This window comes from Vanessa atalanta, chromosome 25 (assembly GCF_905147765.1).
Source record: "Vanessa atalanta chromosome 25, ilVanAtal1.2, whole genome shotgun sequence".
NCBI lineage: Eukaryota > Metazoa > Arthropoda > Insecta > Lepidoptera > Nymphalidae > Vanessa > Vanessa atalanta.
The window spans coordinates 5415264-5442455 of NC_061895.1; the positions used below are offsets into that span (position 1 = coordinate 5415264).

The following is a 27192-nucleotide window of genomic DNA, read 5'->3' on the forward strand; positions in this document are numbered from 1 at the left end:
CATATATAATAAGTCTTCGTGGTGCAGGAAACCGATCTATCAATATTAAAACGAATTGAACTTTAAATTCCCCAATGGAAGTCAATAGCCTAGCAAAAACAGGCGTTTGTTGAACTATCATAAAAAACAAACGGACTAGCATCTAGAACGCTAGAATGCTCTACAACATAATAAATTTGATATAAATTAAGTGTCAGTATCGAAAAATAAAAAACATACGCAGGTTTAGACAGAAATAAAATATAACGTAAATATACACAAATATAAATATATTAACCCAATTTGGCACAAATAAAACGTTTTTCTAAAAATGCATTGTCAACTGAATCGTATGAGAATTAATGCACGTAAACATTCAACTGTAATATATTGTATCTGTGCCAAGCAATATGCCGCCAATGCCAAATTCGATGCCACCTCCGCGTATTGCCTATCCCAAATAATTACAAAAAATAAATCGTGTTTTATATGATTAATCAGATATAAAAAATAGAATAAGAACGCTTTGTTCCAAATTTAAATTATTAATTTTATACAAACTGGGATTTAATGGGAATAATATTCGATTGTTTACCACGACGATTAATTGAATTTATTATTACAATAAAAATAAAAATACACTTACGTAATATTATGATTACTAAATTAAATGAATAAAAATTATATTTCATTGTATGAAATGTAATTCTTGTCTTAGTATAACATTTGGATACAATGTATTAAGATAAACGACCTCTCACAGGGGGTACGAGAAAGTTTTATAGATTGATACAAATCATGGATATTTTAATACAAAGTAATTCATAGTTCATACATGATAAATTTTCACAAATAACTTTTTTAATTCCACGTGACATAATGGCGATCGCTGGGCATGTCACGTGACACGTCGAGACGCGAAATAGACGAATGTATTACAAATATATCCGACCACATATCAAACTATTCATCACTCGTAATTATTCTAAGGATAGATTTCAGAGGGATTTGTTTGAAATTAGGACACATACTTCTGGCATTCGATATTTAAAAAATATTTTTGTATCTGTGTTATGTGATGAGGTACTGTCATTTAGGTAATAAGTATTTTAATAGTTCTCACATATAAATAAATAAATAAATATTTGTTTAAAATGGTTGGGATTAAATATTTTATCTATATTATAAATACATCATATATACACGTTATTGCGTTTTTTAAATTTGTTAACAAATTTTGACAGTTAATTTTTATAGAACAAATTATAATACATTGTAACGGATTTTCACCTAACATTTTCACCCATACGTCTAAACTAACATTACATCGACCGAATAATAGCTAGAATAGCCCAACTAAACACTAGTCTCGTCTCGAAATAGGGCGCCTATGCAATTATTTTAGTTCTGTCTTTCTGAAAATTGGCAAGAGAACGCTTCGCACGCGGTATTCGGTTGGGAAACAGTCGTAGTACTGTCCAGTTAATAAAGAACCCCGATACGACCCCAACACTTAACAACTTGTGATTGAATCGACGAATGGATATACCAACTTTGATTGGACATTATAAATAAAGTACACTGTTTCGAATAGATAAGTACGTTGTATTTTTGGTTCTTTTTACAGTGATTTATAATGTTTAATTGTGGTTGATGTGATCGCGAGTGCAGCCAAAATTATGTAGGTTCGATCTGATGATGTTTTGTGTAATATCAAATACTAATAATTAATCTTTAACTAAGTTTGTAAACGTAGCATAAAAAAAATTATGTAAAGAAAAATTTAATAACAATTCCGCACTGAAGTTATAACTAACAAGGGATGTTTAATAAGGAGTACAGAAATATCTTTGATAAAAAGTTTTATATTAAATTCATATAAACAATAAGTCGGAGCAAAAAAATAACATTTCAGAACTAGTAATGAACGATTGGTAAAAAATAAAAAATAACATCACAAGTTATTAATAATTGTGCTACAATTTAATACCATAAAGAGACAAGAGAAAAAAGCCGACCAACGCCGACGCGAACTGAAAATTTACATTTGTAATCAGTACCATTAACGTCGACAATAAACTGCATTGACATGTGCCCGAGCGGGACGGAGCTATCGCGAGCGAGCGAGACAGGCAGCATTCCAAGCGCCGTCGTGGATACAATAGTGTCATTGGTTAAACAAAAGACTTAATTCCACATCGATGCTCTATTGAAAATGAACTGTAACATATATCAATAGAGCTGATATTCTAATATTAACAAAAATTAAATACGGTGTTTATATTAAATCGTGTCACCGGCGCGTGCACCGCACGAAAGAGAGAAACATATCGCGGTAAAAAGAGACAGATATATTTAGTTGATGTTTTTAATTTCAATTACAGTGCGTTCGGATTTTATGCGTTTGCGAAAAATGCGCGCAGATTTATCGTTTCGCTTTCCGCGTAGTCTATTATCGCGTACGCATGGTTTATCGTACACGCACATGTAGGTACATGCATGCAAAAGTTACATGTAGCGATGATATGCAAATGATTGTAATTTATTGATCCGTTCGTAATAACGCACGGCACGACTGTGTTTTTGAAAATTAATGAGTCCCTCTCTTTGTTAAGTTGCTTATGATTTCCTTGTATGTTAAAAATTATCCCTTTGTTAAATAAATCATTAAGTTAATGACGATTCTTATATATCAACAATGAATAAAGGGACTTTATTTATTTATAACTTCCTATTATTTTTAATAACATTAATGCATTGTTGCAGATGTATTAAATATCAAACTTATTCGCGTCAAAGCAAAACATCTACATATTTAAACAAAATTCCTTTTATGTTTTAAAATAAATCACAAACATATAAACAATAACGATGTAAAACAATAAACTTAACACATAATAGAGTGCGGAACAGGTGCGCACGCGCACGTAAACGAACAGAAACCTCGGTTCGTATGAAATACGCGACACGCTCAGGTTAATTAATATTATACTATTCTAAGTCTCGACGAAATATTGTTGTTATTTATGCGTCTGCGCAGATCTAGAACAAAACGAGGAATGTTAGTCCAGACTCCAGACACTAGATCATAAATGTGTTTTCATATTAATATTGTAAGAGTAAATTGCTTTAGAGAATGTCTGTATAAATACTTGTTTGTATGGTGGTATTTATATTGTGAACTATTGTGTTAATTCCCTGTATCCATTTAGTATGTTGGGAAAACTTGCGAAGACAATTTATAAAAAAAAATCGAACAATTGGATTATCTTTAAGTTAGAAAATTTGTTCGATATAAAATAACAAATAATAACAACTCGATTAAGCGATTAAATATACGCATTTTTAATATTTCAAACGTAATCAATTAAATTTATTAAATTGAGAATAGATTGAAATAAAGTCATATTGCACTTCAACGTGACAATCGTCGCAATCGACGTCACACGCTCAAACGTCCCGCTATTTACGGTTTGTGTTTTGTTGTTTTTCCACGAGACGTTCGCGTACATACGATTTTGTACTTTGTTACGTTACGTTACACATTAGTTGTTATTAAAATCACAATTTATTTGTAATTAATTTAAAAATGGAACAGATTAATTCGCCAAGTTTAAATTATAATATTAATATTTGTTATTTCACGAATGATATTGAAATAACGAATTCTTTTTGAAAATAGAATTCTAGTATTCGAATGTAATCCTCGTCGTTTTATAAATTATTTAAATACGTGTATTTTAAATTAGTGTGATTGTAATGTGTTATGATTTATTAAATTAGCAAGAGTATTTAGTAGGAATTTAACCCAGACTCTTTGGATAAACCGTGCACGTAAAGATGTAATTTTAAATCTATTTACTAACACATAGAAAACATTTCATACAAAATAATAATAACAAATAATAATAATTTATTTACAATTGTATAGACGTTAGAGATTTTGAAACGATTTTTATCATCAATATTAAATTTAACTCCAGTGTTTATTGACAACGCCATCATAAAGTTTATGACAGTCATAAATTGACTACTGCTTGTACAAAATGACTCTACTCTGAAATGAACAGACACACATATTATATTAATGCTATCTAAAATATATTGACGATGCTTCTACAAAACATTTTATTGATTTCAGTAAAATCGGTTATATAATAATTAAGCCGTTAAAATTAAAATAATTAATATGTTTGTGTTTATTATATGAAATGCAAATTAAAATCAAACATAGCTTTCGTATAACTACTACTACTATACTACTACCCATAATAAAGAAGGCTTAATAATAACATTACTTCCGGGTTAGCGGATAGTAACGAAATTAAAGAAAAACATAGAAAAAACACAATACCAGTAATTCTACATTCGGTAGTAAATTCATTAAAAATAACTCCCAAAGTATCATCATGATAAAAAGAAACGATTATTTAATTTCAATAAACATCTGGTTCAAGTAAACATTTCGTCAAAGAAGTTTTTATAAAACGAGATAAAAAGAAGGCGACGCATAAATATTATACCATTTCAATCAAGTTACTTGGTATTTTATGAAAAACTCACTTGAAAAACAATCATTCAATTTGTAAATGCAACAATGACCTTAATATCGACGTGTTAATGCATCTATTCGAATGCGCGGCCGCAGCTGAACGGTTTTCTTAACTTTTTTACTAACGATCTAATACGTAATATTGTTTTAGTTCAAGAGACGATCGTATATTTAATATTTACGTAATCTTTTTGAAATACTTTTATTGGTAATTATTCTTTATTTAAAATTACTGTCGAATTTAAAATATAGAACGCTATATTTTAAATTAGACATAATTAAATAAATATAGACTGAATAATTTTTATATTCGTGAAAATCATTTTATGTATCGTTTTATCGATCTTTTTCATGAAAAATATTTATGTTTAAGCCCGATTAAATTTCGTATTTGTCTTAAAATTATTCTTAGTAGTAGTCGATTTTATTATTTATAAAATATATATATTTTTTATTTCTTTAGACAAACAATTAAGAGTAAATTTCATAGTTCTTAATATAACTTTCCATAACGAACAGATGTAGAATATTTGTCCAAATATACAATACAGTAAATCGGAACAAATACGAATTATCAATAAACAATTGATTTTCCGTAGCCATCTCTTACACTATTATGATCATAAAGAGAGACTCTGAGTTCACATCCTGTAATATGACATTCCAACTGTCTCTACATTTCGTTATACATTGAGGAATTAAAAGAGAATCTTACAAGAAGGATAAATGTTTAACCAGCATTGTATAACACTTAAAACGATAGAATCAAAGCGACGCTCTTCCCTTGATCCCTTAGGACATTCACCCTGGCCTTTTTTTCCACGAAAGATACCTTCCTTTTTATCCATACAGTTTTTATACGTTTTTAATTGTGAGCATTTTTTGTAAACGTCATGTTGACAGCCATTTTGATTAATCGTTAATGATTCGGTTTTGGTTCGTAATCGTTATAAATTAGGATAAAGTTTAGCGTTTAACGTTTGGTGGTTGTGTGGTTTTGTTTATGAATGCTGCTGGATTATATATATTGAAATTTTATTGTATTTATAAATGTTTTATAATTTAATGAGGAATGTTTATTTCATAAATCTGTTTTAAATCAAAGTTCGGGTTAACATTTAGAATGTTTCATTTAAAATATAAATATTATTTAAAAGTAATTAGTTATTTAAAATTAATTGGTAACTAAGTTGACAGCAAAATAATGCTTTATTAGTATTTTCAATACAACGTTAATGTTTTTTTTAATTAAAAAATAAAATTATGTCAAAAATACAATTTGTGACATTTATAAATGAGTTATTTATTTAAAACATATATATTCTACATAACATTGTTATGAGACATTAATTATTTCATTGATGTATTTTTTGCCCATCATTGTTGTTGTCGTATTAAATAAGATGACAACAATCGCGTCCCATCTCAGCTTATTTATTTCGATATAAAAACCAATTCAAAACTATAAAAGAGGAGATAAAATACCATAACTAAATCCAACTCTTTCAATGCAGGCGCACGTTTCATACAATTTAAAAAATAAAATTAACGTCGCCCGCATGTAGAGTCAAAGAACCCTTTATACCAAAAAACACCCACTCCCTCACCCTAAACTAAAAATTGTTCCAGAAATATTAAAATAGTCAAAAGAGTTAAAATTAAAAACGGGGGTAGACAAAAAACATATAATCCGAAAACTAACACAGCTGAGCGTATCCCACAATAGTTTTGAGATTCAAGCAATAAAGCGCTTTAAGGCGTCAAATGATTGACAGAGATTTGTGTTTGAATTAGTATTATTGTAAACAGCTCTTTCCCTCAAAAATACTTTTCATCGCTTAAAGTATAATAATTAAAAGAAAATAATACTATATTTTATTAATAATTCATAAAAATGAATATTTATATCGGAAAACATAAATGTGCTTAACAAAACCCGATAGGTAAATTTAAGAAAAAACTATTCACACATACAATGAAGGTTTTTTAAAATTCCAAATTCAAATTTCTTTGTGTCCAGTTACATTGATAACTCTTTGTATAGAAAAGCAAGGGAGCAGCATGACGAACGCAATTTGAAAAATGGTAGGGTTTCGTTTTACGTTCCAATTCCACAAAAATGAACCCGCGACGAGTGATTTGACGACTTGAACGGATTGTAAAACGGAATGTGTTATGCGGTAAGGAACTAGCTTTTAATTAAATCATAATTTTTTTTTTATTATTTAATTTTAGCGGTTATTCATGTCTTTTTATTTAGTAATTCATGTAACGTCATAGTGTGACTTTATGTTAATAATAAAAGTAAGCCTGACTAAAATGAATTAATTCCTCTTTTGTAAAATAAAATTATTAATTACAATTTTAACTTATAAATATGTTTAACAGGGAAAATCTATTATGCTTTTGAAGTAAAAAAATATATTAACATAATGGAACATTACGAGTGAACCAAATATATTTTATAATGAAAGAGCACTCAAATCTAAAATTAACATGAGTGAAAACAGAGTTTGAAATGTTCCCATCCACTTGAAAGTGTTTTACTTTTAAGTAATTTCACTTGTGTACATAAACCCCTCATACATCGCACGCACACATCGTCGCGGCCGCAGATGTTGATTCCATAAAATAATATTTCATGTAAAGCACTAACCGCCCGACCGAGGGCGGAAGGATTGAGTTCTATTTTTAAATTTTTATATTTCAACAATTCACGGCGACCAGACTCTTTGTGCCGGAACGATTTATTTTTTTCACGTTTCAAAAATTACTTACAATTTGTCGAGTACTGTGTTCGATCGAATTTTATCTTACGTGTTTTGCGAGTCGACGATTACACGTAAAAAACTTCGCTTGATTAATCATTAATTTTTTATTTACTTTACGCTGATATGGAATTTTCCCAAATAATTAATACTTATATTTTTTATTATTTAGCAAACTAATTACTATTCAAGAAAGTAGATTCAATTGCGATATATTCACAAATGTCAAACAACATTTTGACCTCCAAAGCTATTCACATACAACTCGCGATCATTCATCAATTAAATCGGTCGAGGACTCGTTATTAAAGAGAACAAAAAAGGAATAAGTCTCGAGGCGAGTTTAAAAAGCTTCGTTTCGAAGTAAAGAATGTTGTGTACAATCTCGGTTCAGACAAAAAAGTGACAACAGATAAAAAATAAAGCACAACACAACACGGCCGGGGAACAGATTATCAGCGCTAAAAGGGTTGCTCCCGCGCTCTCCTTCTTTTGTTGCTTCCAAATTCAAACTTCAAGTCCGTACAAGGAGCGTTCGAATGCGAATTCTATTTTTGAATATTCTACCGAGAATTTTTAATTAATGCCGCTCGACTGTGCTCGTATTTTTAAAATTCGTATTCTGTTTTAAATCGACTTCGATATTCAATTTTTGCGTTCGATTCCCGCGTTTTTATTTTTTATTTATGTTGTGCGATAATGACGTTTCGCTTTAAGTGCTTTATTTCGATTGCCGATTTTATTCCGATGTTCTCCTTGAAGGTCGGTAGTTTTAGTGATTAATGACCGAGATATGTGGAGTGCTTTTTAAACGAAATATTGAATTTAATGATGTTTTGTGGAACTCTCCGCGATCTGTTTTTATTTTGAGCGTGGGTGGATCTCTATGGACAATCTCAATAACACCGTTTTCACATCTATGATAAAGACGTATTGCTCGTTCATCGAGAGCTCGGTTATTATGCGTTATAATTTAAAATTTATTGACATTAATAAGAGACTGTATGATAAAACTTTATACTCGCTCGATTAACTGGCAATTTGGTGTTTATTGCGTCCGTCGTATCACAATGAGCCCTTATGAGGAACCAATGAGAGTGAGCTGAGCTTAGGAGATCGTTCCAGTTGGGAATAATAAAGCGCAGTATCCAAATACACGTAGTACGTTATGTAATGCAAACCATCCACCGAATTATAGCTCCGAGTAGCGCTACACCATATTAGGTGCACCTAATATGGTGTACCATATTAGGTGCATCTCATTTGTGTGTCACTGTGAAATTACATAATATTAATTCACCAAAAAATAGCGTTAATTTTTTTCGAAAATAGTAAATCATATGATTGTCGAATCCAAATTTAATTAGTTTATTTAGTGCAGCAACATTTTTTAAACATTGCATCATAGAATAAATCAAATATATTATAATGCTATAAATGAGTGAGCGATGATGTAAAAAACGGAATCTCAGTCCGTAATAGCGCTGTATAGCGCTATATCCAATAGAGATTCAGCCTTTATTCTAACAAGTCGTGCACTTATGAGTAACCAATAAGTCGCATTAAGGGGTCACTTGACGCACAGCACACGCAGCGCATACGCAAGTCGTTGCCCCCATTACAAATGGGGACTTCTTATGACACCTATTACTGACATATAATATTTTAATATTAAAAGAATATTTTATAACATAATGAATATGTCTATTAAGAGTCCCGTTGGTTCAAAGGTTTCCTATTGGTGGTTAAGGTTCCGGATATTCTACCAGGAAATATTATTATTAAAACTTTGTTTGGCACTTTATTCTTTAACCTAAAATTACTCAGAGTAAGTGAGCCTGGATACCCGACACTAGGAACATAAAATCTTAATTCCTATGGCTCGTGTTTTAATGACGATGTACACCGTGAAAACCAGTAACTTTTATCACCATTTGTTTGTCAGCCTTCCTGTTACAAATTTCACAAAAAATAGTAAAACAATAATATTAATCTAATAAAACGTAAATTAATATTCGATAAAACATTATTGCGCTTGTATAATAAATAATTTGTCTTATGATTAAGTTGGTATGTAATATGTTCATATATCTAAAATATGTATGACTTCTAATTCATGATATAGATTCGAATTTTATATGACTGTATTATAATAATATCTCACTCTATATGACATCATCTGTATATGATGAAATATCATATTAAAAATATGTTAAAAATTTTTTGCTTCTTCTAATAAATGTTGTACGAAACAAAATCTATTTTTATTGCTGTATGAATCTTAAGATCTTCTAATCACAAATAATTCATGTTTCGAATATTAAAAAAAAAAAACACAGAATTTAATAACAGGGTAACGTGTCTGCCATCTTTCAAAAAGCAATTGTAATCATTCGATCGTATAATAGCTTCACTTAATATTCCATTTTCAAAAATATTTGAACCGTCATGCTCGTTCCATTCCTTTGTATTGGAATTGTAGCTGCTGTTATATATCAGATTTTAAATTTGGAATCGATTACTATTGGTTATAAATAAGATATTCACGACTAAAGAAATTCAGCAATATTATTTTTAGTGAATTTATTTTATAATTAAATTCTCTTATGACTTAAATAATTCACCAAATATAATAGTATGAAATTAATTTTTTGTTTCTTATTTCCAGGTAACAGTCCTAATCGTGTTTAGAAATTTACACAAAAGGAGCAACGGAAACGACTGAATTGTCACGAACTTTTCCGAGAAGTGAGTGATTACATCCTAATTGGAAAAATGTTTTAATGTATAATTTTTAATTAATAAATTCTTGTTATAGGTTTTGATGTAATTGATTAAAACGCATTATACTATTATAAAAGATTAATAATTAAAAAAAATCTAAAACTAAATATTGTTTACAATTAATATACTTCTATTCAAAATCGATTCAAAACGATTGTTATTCCCAAGGTCATTTGAAAATCATTAATTTAACAATTTGAACATATTAAAACATCCAATTCTGTATAAAACGTCATATTGTCTCGAAAAAAATAACTAAGAGGTAACAAGTATATAACTTCTACAAAGATATGCAATGTACTGATTTAGATGGCTAAACTTTGGGTCTAATTTAGATTTTGTAAATGAAGCATTTAATAACTTTAAATTAATGTACGTTTGTATTTAAATATAAAGTTAAAACATAATTCAACTTGAAACACTTGTGTTTATTTTAATACCTAACTATTTATAGACAACATTTTTTAAAGATATTCTGAAATTTTTTAAAACGCGTCTACAGCGGATACACATATGTGATTTTATTAGTGTCCCCCTACCCTTGAGTTTATTTAAAAAAATTGGAAAGCTGAGCGCATTCAGAAATAATTGATGATGGAACTGGACTCACCCCTTCGTAATCTCGTTGCTGAGGGATAACACACACACATGCAGCACTTATGTACTCGTATGCGTATAAACTTTAGTATTTACGGTTCGGTCACAAAGGGTTATAGTTGACGTGAATGAATATATTTTTTGGATTAAAAGAGACCAGAACAGTATTCCGCTTAATTGATGAAATCCTTCATTCGATTTAATATTTACTAGATTTTAAAATTTTAACTTTATTTTTAATTAATTGACATAATAAAACAAATATATTCAAATTGTTGTTCTTTTTTTGAATACCAATTGCAATTCCATTAAAAATAATAATACGATTAAAATTAATCTTTTATTTATTCTTTATTCAAAACGATGTTGAATTATAATTGAAGTTATAAATTTTATTTTAAGCTATAAATTTAAATTAAATAAAAAATCTTAAAGCGACTAACGTATCGATTGGTTACCTACCAAAAGTATGCTTATGTTTTAGTAATCTATTTTAGATTTGCGTAATCATCCGAGTAATTATTTGACATTCAAAACGCGCCTAATATCGCCTCGGTAATTATTATAAACGTAGCGATATGTATACCATTAACACCTTAATTAGAACTCAAATCTATGCGTTCACAATTACAATCGACATTTACAACCGACGATGCATCCACACGATTACTAATACGTACAAGCGATTGTCGCTTTCAAGCGATATTATTAAGAATCAAAATCCCTTGAACGTAATTAAAACAAATAAAACGTCGCTTCATTATTACAATCGAGAATCGATAGCGAACGTATTGATATTAAAAATCGTGTTTTTGTCCATTCAAAGTTGAAACAAAGCGATCATAATTCGTATGAAATGACTTGCATGTCTTTCTCATTGTCCGTCTATTCATAAAAACGTATCTATTTTTTAAATTAAAGATTAATTGTCATTAATAATTGTATATGAAATGGATTGAAGCGGTCGATTTGTTTTTTTTTTTGTTACGTAACGATGAAATAATGATTCCCGCATTTAGGTGAGGTTAAGATGTATGGTTCCCATATAAGTGAAGAGATCTTGCGTTTGTTAAAATTTCAAGTTTTAAGTTTATTTTTCGGGCAGAGTTTCGCATGTTCTGAATTATTTATGAACAACTCACTTCCCGGGCCGTTCGCTAGCGTTTTCGGGTATAAATTCATCGAAAAACGCCTTTTATTCCGCATTAACATTATTTATGGAACTCTCGAACGGAGTAAAATATGATTTTGGAAACTCGATTGTCTCGAAAACCATTTTTTTTTTCGGGCATCGAAATATTGAATTTTGTTCGTAATTTTATTTAAGAATTCCTTTATACGATGGTATTTTTCTACGAAAAGGCGAGGGATTTTATGAATACCATATTTAGAGAGTAAAAAGTCAGAACAAGTCGGGCCGAATTCGATGATTGGTTCGTGAGATACTTTGTAACAATGCGATTATTGCCTTTTTAACTGTTTCCGAACAAACATCAATTAAAATAGCAGGTATTTAATAATTGTTGATAAAACAAGATGACTTTAAAAATAACTTTAACAATGAATTAATATTACCAAGTCGGCGCAAGGACCGCATTCTCTTTGTACTTTAAACATATAATTGACTTTTTATCTTCGCGATTATAGCCTATAGGTACTTGTAGATAATTACCAGGCCTCTAACACGTCAGTTTTAAGACACGCTGCCTTAATACGAATTATCCTTTAACCTAGATTAAATTAATTATAATTCTACGAACGTAAGCGATGAAACAGTGCCGTCCATAACATAGGATTATGCAAAAGCAACAAAATACATTTTTCGGTCGATAATGGTCACTTGATACGCCGAAAACGGTATAGAAAGTCGTAATAACATATTTGATGTCGTATGGAATAATTTCACCGATACGTGAGCGGGAATCGTATCTAGCACCTGAATACTGATTACAATTTTCCGAATCACTTGGACGTTTCCGCGGCAACATTTCTAGGATTATGTTTTGATAATAACCTTCGCCGTGCATAACGTTAATACTAATTAAATTGCGCGAGCGCATGACAAGTGTATACGAGAATTCCACTGACATTTCTGTTAAGTTTTAATGTACGTAAAATGTCAGTGCACATTAATTGTAAAACTCAATAGATCGTAAATTTAGATTTATCAGTTGCTTGTTGCAGTAATACTTGGCCAAAAAACTTAATTTATTAAACGATAAAATATTAACTAAGCAAAACAAAATGCACAAAAAAATTTATCAAAATAGTAAAATTCTAAATCAATTCCCATTAAGATACATTTTTGAATACGAAGGAAGGCAGTGACAATTATACGGCCAGTAATACTAGTAGCCATATTGCTCCATTGTGAAACTTCAATAACTGCGTAGCCCGCATATTAAAAACCATCGCTCGGACTAAACTGCCAGCGAAAACGGGAAACAATCGGCCAGCCATATTTGAAATCGGCGTTTGAATATGGAACTATTTAAAATTTCGAATCCGTTGCGTTATCGCCGCGACGTGCTGGCGTTTCCCGATTGTTCTTTTTTTAATTTGAAATTGGAACGCTATGACGATATCCGTTTAATAACTCCTATGACATTCGATGTCCAAAGTTAAAATCTAGGTTTTATTAATAATCTAATTCCGTAACAATATATTTCAATTGCACCAAGTTTGTGAGTTTTTATTATACCTAACAATAAAATAAACATTTTTAATATATTTTATATGTTAAATTAACATTGTTTTAGAACAATAACGATGAGATTATTTATTGATTGACTAAAAGACATAAAGTCAATCAAACTGCATACAAATTCTATATACAATAAACAGTACATATGCTCGTATCTGATGAAAGCTATTTCTAAACAAACTGTAATTAGTTAATTATAGAATATAACGGTAGAAGCCTAAAATGGTAGATGGGTCTAGTGCCTTATAAACAACAGCTATGTATGACTTGAGGCTTCCTATTGATCGTTTTTGAATACCATAATCTCAAATAAGATTTAAAAAATCAGAATCGTGATGTCGAAATGTCACCTGTCATATATGATTACATAAATAACTTAAGATAATATAATAAATACCAAGTGTTCGCTAGCCAAAATGATTTATAATTTTATTTAAATTTTCTAAGAGCGTAATTCTAAAAATGGCGTGATCTAATGGAAATCGGATTCTCGAGATTGATGGATGTGTTTCAAATTTAATAAATTAAAAACTAATAAAAAATATTCGAAATAATAACTATGCAATATTTTGGTTACATTTTTATAATAGTAAATACCACACGATTGTAATGATGGTGACCGCTACTGCACTTAAGATTTTGCAATGCGCCACCATGCCTATCTAAGTTATTCTACGCCCCTTACACCTCTAATTACATTGCTTTACCTCAAACTCTACTGTACTCGTACTTCAAAACGAAACAGTGATTCCTAATAAGATGATCGGGCTTACCAGCAATAATTTGTCGCTGATTAGTCACTCTTTATTCAAGTTTGTAAATCGAATTACGTTTTTAAATAAATAGTGTTGCGTTTCGAGACGAGGAAATATGAAATTATTCCATTTTTTTTGGATTTAGCCTATAGTATTGCCCGTTCAGCCGGGCATATTTGTAAATAAAACTCAAAGCGATGAGAAATAGAATTGTAATTTAACAACGTACTACAGTAAACAAGCAAATTGGTAGCTTCCTTTTGATTTTATTTTCATTGATAAGCCGTCTCGGCAATTGCTACAGATTTCGTCTGGAATTGACTCGATGGGGCCATTGTGAAACACTAATCTATGTAAACTGGCTTTAATTTACGGGTCTGTCTGCTTTTCGTGTATCTATTTTATTATTACTATTATATTTAATATACTTAGATATGTGATGAAGTTTTTAATTTAAGTATGTATTTTAGTTATTTTTAAATTATCATTTTATTTTGTATTAAGGCATGATGCATATGTAGATAAAATGATATTTGTTAAATTTCTTAATACTTTTTTTATCTGTGTTAATAAAAATCGTGAAATGTATTGTATTTTGCATGTTTTCTAAATAACAATCAATCTTACGGTTTATTGTGCAAAATTTTTACATCTGAGTCTTCACCCCATTTCAGAAATTGTGTTAGCGTCAAATTTTCAACCGGACCCCGCGTCCACTTACACAACCCTTCCAAAAAAATATAAAAATAAAAAAGCGAAGGGGACTTTAAAATCGTTATTATAATCTCGGACGCCATTTTGCCTACTACGGGGGACGCGCCCTTCAAAATTTTAAATCTTTTTTCAACAAAAACCCCTTTGATGTTTATGCATTTCGGCAATATCTCCCGCTCGACTAGATACGCGACATTTGGCCATTTCGAGGATTTTACTGATGCATATTTTAGATTAAATTTTTAATGCCACTCGCTGCCCACCCGTGCTTAAATGCGGAGTCGACAATTTATTTGATAACTATAAATCATTTTCACTTTTGCCGTACGACTGTACGCTTCGCTGCTTCGCGATTGTTCTTCGCGATTGTACACGTGAACTCAACTGTGCCTTCCATACGATGGTGACTCTCCATATCCCTTTGAACTTTAGTGTGACTCGGTCATACTGCATACAACAATCAGCACTAACGCAACATCTAATTAATCAACTCATTTAGAAGACAAACAACTCAAAAAGACGTGTGGGAAAACGTATGCAACAACACATTCCAAATTCGAATGAATCTGAAAGGCGGGCAAGATTTGAAAAGAGAATGAGATTTGAAAATAGAACATGCCATTAGGAAAGAATACAATAGTCTCATTGGTCGATTTGAAAAAGGAACAATTTGTTAAACGTCAAATATGAACTTTTTATTTCCGTTGTAATGAAACGCGGCTCAGTGTGATGTCTAGTACACATCTACGGGGTTTTTGTTGGATCACCGCGCTCGTTTTTCATTTGTTTTGTCCGTCCATCTGCTGTACTTATTAACGTCAAAATTAAAATAAGAATCCGAGCAATATACCGAAATGCCAAAGGCGACAAGATTATTACGTTATTAAAGTCTTTCAACCGCAAAGACGTCCTAATTAATAGTCGCCGGTGCGTGCAAACTGCTTATCAAATACACAATAAAAAATCGAAACAAATAATCTCATAGTCATTTATACATACAAGATATGAAGATATTCGGATTGTATTTTTTTGCGTTCGCTGCCTACATATTGTCTACTCTCTCGTGCATTCAATTCTATACCCGACAGACTTTCTATCTCCCAATCGTTTATCGGACGATCACAAACACGAGCAATGACATGAAACTATCAATATTTCTAATAACGTTTAAAAACAATGTATTAGTTTTGTATACGTAAGCGGCGGCCATATTAATCATTGGAACGAATTTCCGTGCGCCATGTCATATGGAGTTCGTTTATTAAAAATGTGACGTATCAAGATCAACATCTCATAGAATGAGATAAAGATATGCAGGGGCTGGATGTGAGAGCGAGACTGATATATGCTGACATTTCAACGGGTCATCAACCCTACGAGCGTCCTTCTCTAACTAGAATTCGAATTTGATTCGATTTTTGAATTGTTCCTAATTTTTTAATATTGACCCGTTCGCTCCGGGCTCCGGTCTTTACGCCTTGTTTTATATCGAATCACATGGTTTATTAAAATTTATTTCGTCTAGATATTCACTTGTTAGGCTTCCGTTTGATGTTCTTAATGGTCTGGTAATCCATAAAAGAGGAATAAATGGTTGTAAAATATCGTTAAGTAATTTTATATCTTCACAAAGATTGATAATAGCCCGCTTCCAACTAAGATCGCGCCGCTCAATCGCGTTTTAAGAATTCGGTGTTTTTTACCTGACTGGTTTTATATTACTGACATAACTTTGAATATATTTGTTATATAAAGGATTATGATAAATCGGTACATCCATATGAATAGCCGACGGTTTTTAAATCTATGCTTCTTATCCGATTCGTGATTAATACATTTTTTGCTTCGATTCGAATTAGTTTATGCTTCGCTTGGACGACAGATCAAATAGTTCTAAATATCATTAGTAATAACTTTGCGTTTTTGTTAAGTTATCGACCGAGTTTTGAAATAATAGCTTCATTAAACGCTCTACGTAAGTCCGAGGGCGCATTGACATAAATGAACGTAAGGCCTCGACGCATAAACTGAACACATACGCCCTAAGCCTAAATTAAAATGCAAGAACACAGTTCTATTCGAAACAAAAGATACAAAAATGTTAAGCAACCCATAGGAGAATCATAAGCGGTCATAACTGGTTATTCCGATCCATTTATGGCGATGTAATCCTATTGTGAGATCCTGCCTCTATAATACGTACGTGTGTGCGAACAGAAATACACATAACAAGTATAAAATGTGTTCAATCATTAATTTTGTCTGTAATTGAACGAGTTGCGATCTCCGGCAGCGCAAAAAGCCGATGTTTCTCCGAAACTGAACCAAGTATTAAAGTGTACCGATCGGATGACGGACCGACATCTCGAATTTATACGTTCATAAAATTCCTTTGTCAAATTTACGTCGGAGTTCCCAATAAAGTGGCCGCGCACGTTGAGCGCTGAATTCTTTACCGAAATCATCGTCTACTCGGGTTTTTCTGCCGGTTATTATCTTTCGTATGTACGCATGAAAACATTTACGTCTCCCATTAGAGGTATACAGCTTTGAAATTCTCAAAATTTAACCAAAGATTAGACGTCCGGTCAGAGCCACACACGTCACTTTAATACCTCGACGCTTCGCCTTAAATAAAGTACTGGCCACACAATCGATAATTACTCAGAAAGAAAAATCTCTACCGAAAACGCATTCATCATTTATCAGCGGCCAATATCGGCTACTTGGACAGGCCACTTTTCTATTATTCATTAGCTCATTGTGGCGTGGCGACCGGGGGAGGGGGGCGGTGGGAGCAGGGGAGGTAGAGTCTGTGCTGCAACGACCTGAAATTCGGTAACCGACTTAACATTAATAATTACTTCTCAAAATAATGCTAACTCCGATGCACGACTCTGATAACGGACTGGTACGGTCGGCATAGCGAGTAGCTACCACGATACGGTCGCCATAGAATAACGATTAAGCCTAATGCTTTGTCACTGTTGTTTTATTCGACATTTAAAAAAGTGAATTTTGTGTTTAATGTCCTTATATTTATTTTATATTTCGTCGAAAATTGATAAGCTGCGAAGGTCTTGTCAAATTACGAACTTAGATTGCAACCAACGTAATAATATTATTTTTATGACAATATATTTAAAAATATAAATTTAAATTAAGTAATTACATACATTTTTACTATTGACATTCAAGGAGTAAGATTTTAAACGTTTTATTTAAAATACATTTATAATCTGTACCTTGGTCGTATTTGTCGATAATTGTAAATGAATTTAAAATACTTTGTGAAGTATTTATAATTGAAAACGAACGAAATGATTTGATGAAATTCAAACAATATAATCGCTACGAAAATTCAATTTCGAATATGTATTTTCTCATTGACAATTCAGTAATTATGAATATTAATTTGCGGTTTGTAGTGAAAAAACGATTTATCTCTTTCTGTCAACGTTGATTCGAAATTCGAAAGAAGAAGACAGCACTGTTTAACTAATCACCCCTAAAAGGCATAGGTAAAGCCGTTATTGAATATTAATTTTGAAATAGGAATTAATGTAACGGTAGTTAGTGACCGATTCCTTTTCTTATCTGTCCCATTGTTTTGCATTTCGTAAATAGATCACTTATCTGTCACTAAGAAGTCGACGGATTGTCGAACGGGTTTTTTTCTTAATCTATAATCTTGCGCAAGACGTTGCATCGGTTAATTAATTTCATGCGGTGTCAGGATCGATCACATGTATTTAACATAGTTTGTTTGTTTGTTGACATGTAACGTTATTCTTAATCATGATCTCGGACGATTTGTGTCACGCTGTATAATGCAAATTATTTCGAAAGCTTCATTGTAAGAGTTGTGTCATTAGAGTTCCTTCATTAGTTTTCAACTTGATATATTGATGTTTGACAATTAATGAAGTTTGAGAACATTTTCTCTATATTATTACCAAGTTTAAATTGAATTTTGATAACACAAAATATACACAAAGTAATAATGATTAGCCCGTTTTTGATACGAACTGTACTGCAAATGTTTTTGGTAATCATAAAAATTAAAACCTTGTTAATATATTACAACAACATACACACATCGTGGCCGTGATTTATAAATAATAATAAAATTATAATAAACATATTCCAAATCTAATTTTCTATCCATACTTGGCACGTGCTGAACCTTGCCTTGAATACCTTGAATATATACATTTTTGTTATCCAAATATCTCCGTAAGATATTGTCGAATTCAATTTATTACACAAATAATTCAATATTACCAAACAATTTACATAGAAACAACACGATAACAAGCGGCAAATATCTTGAACTAGGTAAATTTTATGTTTGTTTACACGATTTCGATCAAAGTAATAAATCAATTAACCAATAAATATAGAATAAGATACACAATAAAAGTGAAACTATATTTTTGAATTATCAAATTGTTAATTATTTTTTCAAAATGAGAACACGATAAATTATTCAAATTTAATAATTCGTTGAATACAAAATCTAATATAATTTTAATTTTGAAAATCGAATTACGAATTATTCAGTTCGGCCGAATTAATTGTTAAATTCATAAATAGAATAAGTTTTGTAATTTTGCAAAAACTGATACGATAAATACCTATGTTTATTATTATTTGAATTTATTATCGAATGATTTTTGACAGTCGAATGGGATTAGGCTACTGGCTTACCAATTAAATGCTTTCAAGTAAGTGATTCAAACAGCAAATTATCGTTTTTTATGATACACATTTTATTATTTTATGCCATTATACTTTGTATAAGTCAATCAAAGATACTTGAAAAAACACATTTTGATGTCTAGTTCTGAATTTGTTACAAGTTCTATTAAATAAATTATTAAGTTCCTATTATTACTATTTATTCTTGCTTAACCTATATCGTATTTTCTAGATAACATTAATATATTTAACGTTGTTTCCTTTAGATTCCACTTTTAAAATGATTGATTTGTGATATTCTTACATACTATTTAAATAAATCTGTAAGATGTGCTACTATTACGAAAAATTGTTTTGTTTTACGATTGTACTAAAAATTAGCATTAAAAGTGTCTAAATTATTTAATTTAAAATTTATTGTAAACATAATATAAGTAATAAATAATGTGGTCATCACAAATGACTTTTATAGTATAAATAGCCGATACGAATCCAATGTATACTAATAAATGCAAATTAACCGATTAACGCCATCTTAAAATGTGACGGTTATTCTTTTATCTTTATTTCTAAAAGCATGTTAATTTAAATTTGGAACTTAATTATTTTTATTGAATAATATGATTGGCGTCTTTGACTTATTTGATATTGATTTTTATTTTTGTATGATTACTACTAGTGATTAGTGCAGGATTGTCGGGGTCCAAGTGAACCCATGTTAACTACAAACGCTTAGTTTATTGTCCTATGATGTAAATAATCCTTACATTAGTATATCAAAAAATGGTGTTTGCTCAACAACCTTTCTATTAAAATCAAAATAAATCGATTTAAAGCGTAACAGAGAGGCCAGTAAGTCTAACATATGTTCGCCCTTGACCGCAGATATCTAAGCAATCGTTATTTAGTAATAAATAACTTGACAGGCCCCAAACTAATTATGTTACATGATTTCTCAGAACTAAATAGAATGTTGTATACGTTGCGATGGAACTAAAACGAATTCAGAAATAGTTACAATTACAATACGACGTAATATCGTATTTTCTGTACTATTATTCAAATAACAATCATCGATACTTCATAAAAAGTTAGGTAAGTAGGTAGGTTTATACGCGTTATAAAATTACAAGTCGATAACGCCCGAGGCGCTTACGGTAATAACAACGCTCTAAATTCTTATGTCAGAACGCGATTAGAAATTTTGGTTTGATGGAAAACTGTGTACCAGTTCGTATTATGACGAGACGTTGAAAAAATTGCCAGAAGTTGTTTGCAATGAGATCTTTTGTGGTTTAACGGTATTAATATAACGAGGTATAGAATAATATGGCAACATTAGTTCCGATAAAATATTGAATATCAACGTGTCGAAAAATACTACGGGCAAATATCTGATAATATTTTTTCAGTTTAAATATCGTATAATAAATATAGAAATTTCAGGAAGTTAAATTTGTACAGAAATATTCACAATACATTATATTTATTATATTAAATATATTTTTATCGAAAATACGTTGACTCATGTTATGAATAAATATTTAACGAAAAAATAATTCAAAAATAGTATTTCAATTTTAATAAATGATATTTATAAATCGAATTTCGAACAAATCGTTTCGTTGTAACGTAAACTTGTCCACAGATCTATTCCCATCTAGATAGCACTCGTTTTGTGTGAAACAACACATAATTACCGACATTCACGGATTTTATCGTGCTTGCGTTCTCGTCGGTAATTTTGTTGTTACTTTGCCGTCAAATGTTGAGCAATCTTCGGAGATTTACGTGATTTGATGTTATGATTTGATTACTATTTTTATTATTTTAATAACATTTACTGTTTCCATAACGTAGTTTGAATATGTAATGTTTTGTTTTGAATATCAATATCGGTGTAGTTACGAATTCGATGTGAATTAAATTAAATTATATTTGTCCAAATAAATTTCTATTGCCTCAATATACGTCATTGTCTGATTTAAAAACGAATATATTCCTAATATTAAATATAGGTGCGTGTGTTTGTTTTGCGTTTCTTTCGAACAATTGAAGTGTTTTCATATTGTTTATAAGTCGATGAGAATATTTTAGTATGAGTATAAGCCGAGAAAATATTGTACACAAAGTCACGGCTAATAACAGTAATAACTATTTATTAAAAACAATAAATACGACTAAGTCGTATTTTAATAAATTAAAGAATGTACTGTAAGAACAGATTAAATATTAGGATCGTTTGTAAAGTTTGAATTCATAGAAGACACACGCTGTATCCTTTTTATCTTTATCGTAATAGAGTAATAACGTAAACAAACCGACGCGTGTTTGCATTGCTCCCAAATCTTATTGTCAATACTAAATTGAGAAAAAGTAATTTTATATTTCCATCGAGTGTTTGATTTAACACTCGATGTATTCGGAGTTTTTTACAATAACATCACTAAGGGCCCTCAGTAGTGCCAATGATCATTTGTTTTCACTGAGTTAGTTGTAATAATATTGACGATTCTAACGATTATGAGATTTATTCTCTAATTGACATATATTTCGGGCTTTTATAATAATATATAATCATTCAATTTGTAATCTTGTATACAAAATGAAGACTGTTATGTATTTTAGGACCTTATATACATTACAGAAAAACCAAACATAAGCGCGAATCAGAAACAAAAAAAAACTTAATTCATTTTCATATTATACTTGCCGAAGTTTGTCTGTTGGGATGTATATCTTGCATTATGATGATAAGGGTTCTTTTAATTAAGGAAATGTTCGAGTACGAGTAGTCAATAAAACATAAGAAACTAAAACAACTTGAGGTACCGTATATAATAATAATTTAACGATGCATCGAAAATACCAAAGAGTTTTTATATTTGTCAGTTAATTAAATAGTTAAACCATTAATAAATCCTACGCGATATTATCTATCATCTAATAAGCGTATATAATTATATGTATATCCAATAAGCAACGTAAGATTGAACAGATCGAATCAAAACGCGAAGGAATTCGTGTTTCAAAAACCTATAATGATTGATTGTCAACCAATGACAATCGCGTATTCAAATTCCTTACCAATTTGAATGTCGAACGAGTTCTTTTTCCTGTTGGTGGCGCGTGTTGCCCGTAATGTTTCCATAGATACAATAAGCAATTACTTTATTTTTTTTTTCTCGCAAGTAGACTATTGTTTGTAATAATGAGACGAAGTTTTTGTTGAGTTGATTAAGATGTATAATGAACAATATTTAAAAAATATATAAAAAGTATAATCGAACAAAGAGCCTAATTACTTTTTTTAATTTGATACTAGTAGATAACGAGACTTTGCTCGGTTCATTTAGTATTTATCTTGTATTATTGAACAATTCTAACATTTTCATACACACCTATCACATATATTAGGTAGAGATTATTTTCAACATATCTAGCGAAATTAATTATAATTAAATCACTAATGAATCGAGATACATTACTGCAGTTTGTATGGTACTAAAAAGACTCAGAAGGAATCATTGAAAGACTAAAAAAAAATCTATAGATCATTACAGGCTATAGCTAAACGTATACAGCCAAATACATTATAAATAAACAGTACTTTCATCTAATATTATCTTAAGAGTAATTTATAATAATTAAGTCTTTGAAATAAAGAGATACGTTGTGGGGAGGAAAGTAACCTATTATAATGCATTCGACAGGCCTAAACAACTGGGTTCGTTTAAAAAGCCACGTGTTAGGGCTGCTACTTGCATTAACACAAATAGGCTTATGGGCTATAGCTAAGTATGAATACGTCATTGATATAGTAGATTCTTAAATTGATAAGAAAACCTTAACCAATCGGTATGATTTCCCTTTTATATATATATTAAATTTAATGTGGTGATTGAAAATAGTGTTGCTATAAAATTATTATCCTGGATGCGTCACTGACATTTCATTATAATCGGAATTCGAAATACAAAATATGAAGTTATTTTTAATTTATATCTTTGAGTATTTTTTAATACTTTAATTTATAGGCAGCGGTGATATTTTTTTCATCCAAGTAGCAATCGCCAGCCCTATATTAACAGTACTTGTGTGTGCGTGCGTACCAATGTGGGTGTGTATGTAATTAAAGTATGGAAATAGTTATATGCGTTTTGAAGTGTTTTCTTCATAAAAGTCGAGTGTCTGGGAACACTCTCGTGTCAATGAACCCGATTAATTTTTTCTACTGTTTACTAACATGGACTTATTTGATTCATGACTGATTCATATTTTTTAATAAATAATACGTTCATTTCGTATAGACAACATAATTTGTTATATCTCTGTTCCTATTAATTATTTTATCACAAAATAATCGTTTTAACAACAACAATAATAATTGTATCGATCTTCTTTATTGTGGAATACAGCATTTGCTTCTTAGCCAATAATTAAAAAAAAAACATATCCAATATTTCTACATCCTGTGGTTAAGATTTAAAAAGCGTACACAGACAGAATAAATCTTAATAATAATTTAAAATTAATCTCAAAAGTTAATCTATATTACTGTATTTTTCTAATAATAACGATTACTAAAAAAATAGTTTATTACACTTAAAGAACCGGTAATATCAGTGTTGCGATATTTGACTTGAACGGTTAGTGAGGTCGTTAATCTCGTATGGACCAAAACTGTCTATTATATGAAAAATTGTGAACGAATAACTCTGTGACGTCATCAGTTTGAACATCTTACAAGACAACATTAAGTGTAAATAAATCAACGCGTCATTATGTAGAGATTTTACCAAAAAAAACGACAAAAAACTCTAACGTTATTCTTTTTTACTAATAACGCATAGAAATCAATGGACGAACTCAACACTTTCTCGTAAATTATGGAGTAATTATTTATAAAATAACTGACTTTAAAAACAATCTTAAATTGAATTGATCTCTTATGAATTCCGTCTCATTTTCACAATTTTTATTCCAATGCTGTAACATTCTGTAAATACTATTAACTATAAAGTCTATTATTTTATAATGACGTTAAAATATTCTTTACATTAATTGGCAATCCGTTTATAAGTTACCAACCTCTATTATAAAATTGAATTACTTTATAATGTAATATTTTCCACAAATACAAGATAACTATTTCGCACTAAATAAAAAAAACTAGGACAATGGTACACGACTCGACTCACGACCAGCCCACGGTAATTGAAAATAATAATTGAATTCGAATTAAGAATACGAAATCAGAATAGAATGCGTTCCATATTTGAAATTCGCGTGGCCGCGTACCTACGCTCTGTTCTTTTTTAAAGTTTGAATTTGGAATCGTGTGTGCTCTATTGTGTAGCAAATGAAATTCTCATTGCGTACTCTGTTACTTAAACATTATAACAATTTCATATTGAGCCCTAAATATTCGTGTTCTATTTTCAAAATAGCGATCATTTTGTGTTGGATAAAAGTTAAACTATAAAATTTGTTTTGTAAATTATTATTTTTAAATAGAGATCAATAGATAAAAATTACGTAAAGGAATTTACGTAAATAAGCGTTACTCAACTCTGACCTAGAAGTAGTAACAAAACAAAATAGGCAATTAATAAGTTTCGATGTATTCGCCTCCAAGTTAATTGAACCGTCGCTAGGCAAATAAAATGTATGTCTGTAGGAATGTGTGTGTGCAATCGGTCGAACGTGATGCGTGTGACAATAACTAAACACTAACACCGGAAATTTATGAATTTAAATGTGAAAAGTGTTAGGAATTTAATGACAGACTTCGAAGTAAACCACGCCATGTCTTCCTGGTGCTCTATTACATAAATATTGAATAGTTTCATTGTTTATGGTCGATCGACTGCGCATAGACAATTTTCTTAGATTTTTAACTGGCACTGTTTCCTTTTCGTCACAACAAGCGGTAATAAAAAGTCATAAAATAATAATAATGTTTCGGTATTATATAATGATTCGATGTTTGAAATGTTTAACGATAAATGAGAATTTATAGTGAAAATTTTTTGAACAATTCATAACATCTAATAGTTGGCCAACGCTCATACCTAATTAGGCTTCATATGACAGCTACAAGGCGTGGCCTTATAACAAACGCTGTGACACACGGACGCACAGCACGGTAATTCTCCTTTGTATGCTAATAGAGAATTATCTAGCCTCTCGAAATTGTAATCTTAAAACTTGCTTGGAATTTCTTCATCCGTTGTACGGGAATTGTACTGAAGTTGTCGCGTTGACGGTCGCTTGACGAATGACTTGTTGAGCACGCGTTTTTAATTACGAATACTTTATTCGATATTTAAATTTTGAAAAGAAAAAGATTTTCGATAATCGTATTTAAATTATTCAGTCGTAGTTTTTGTTTTATATTTATTTTGTATAAAATTAAAAACATTATGAATACAATTACCATGGTTCCCCTGGTTGTCGTCCTGTTGATCAAATAAAAAAATACAATCGCCTTTAAGGAACACGGCCACCTACAAAACGCTAACGTCTAATACGTACTTTGTACTAAAATAAAAGTTATTTACATTTTTTTATTTAATGTACAAATAAATCCTCAATTATTTAACTTTTCGCAATAAGATTAACAGCTAATAATATTTAATTGCAAAATTTGAACCGGACGTAAATGCTTTGCCTAAACAAGTTATTTGACAGTTCGTGATAATCGTATTAAGTTATTACGGATGTACGATTTTTACCGATTGTATAACTCATTTTTTTTTTAATGTTATACAGTCCAAGACACGTGTATTATCTGCTATCTTAAAATATAATCACAGTTTAACTTTTATATTCTTAATTTTTTATGATCGACTTTGTTCGATTTTTAAATAAATTTGATTGATAAATTCAAACTTCATAAAAAAACAAATTAAATCATTGAGTACATATTCAATAAAATAACCGGGTTCAATTAAATAATTACACATTGATAAATAATGATACTGAATAGATAAACATAATAGGGCTCAACAAGTACTCACTTTGCGTGTAGTTTCTCTTTCGAATACTTGACGAAAATATGAACAAAACCTAAGCCGAACTTATTCGTCTATATCAATAAACACTATTAAAAATAGCAATACACTATTTATTTAGATATAATAAAAAAAATTAATCATTCAAAAACGAATAAAAATTCTGATACCTACCATATTAGTTTACAAAATAAAGTATTATACGTGGATTATTCGTTATTCTATAAACCATAGACTAAAAAGGGCATTTTCAGCGCGACATAGTTATCAAATACGTGATATTATATATCTTATGCCCTGCAGTTTATTATCTTTTAATTTTTCTAACTTTTGAAATAAACTTGCATACATGTTTAAAAAAAAACAATAATCTGATAAGGTTCGTATGACTCAACTCATTTTATTGAAGGATGATACAATGATGTCATTAAATTATTTCTTAACGCTATCAAAACACATTGAAACGTAAAACGAATCAATTATTATAATTATTTTATTCACAGTAAAAATTATGTTACAAAATTTACTATGTACTATTTGTAAGGAAACGTGCAAGCCCGTCTGGGTAGGTACCATCACCCATCCGATATTCTACCGCCAGCAGTACTCAGTATAGTTGTGT

General features: G+C 30.3%; 1 protein-coding gene across 7 annotated transcripts in view; it reads left to right on the forward strand.

Annotated features, from left to right (window-relative positions):
* LOC125073681 (zinc finger protein castor homolog 1-like) overlaps positions 1 to 27192 on the forward strand; it is an 81434-nt gene that overhangs the window by 14952 nt on the left and 39290 nt on the right. Inside the window, exon 2 of one of the 7 annotated variants that reach the window (XM_047684632.1) lies at positions 9968 to 10047. The exons of the other annotated variants lie outside the window; for them this stretch is intronic. The gene's annotated coding sequence lies outside the window, so the exon portion shown is untranslated. The remainder of the gene's footprint in view (positions 1 to 9967; positions 10048 to 27192) is intronic. 7 annotated transcript variants of the gene reach the window in all.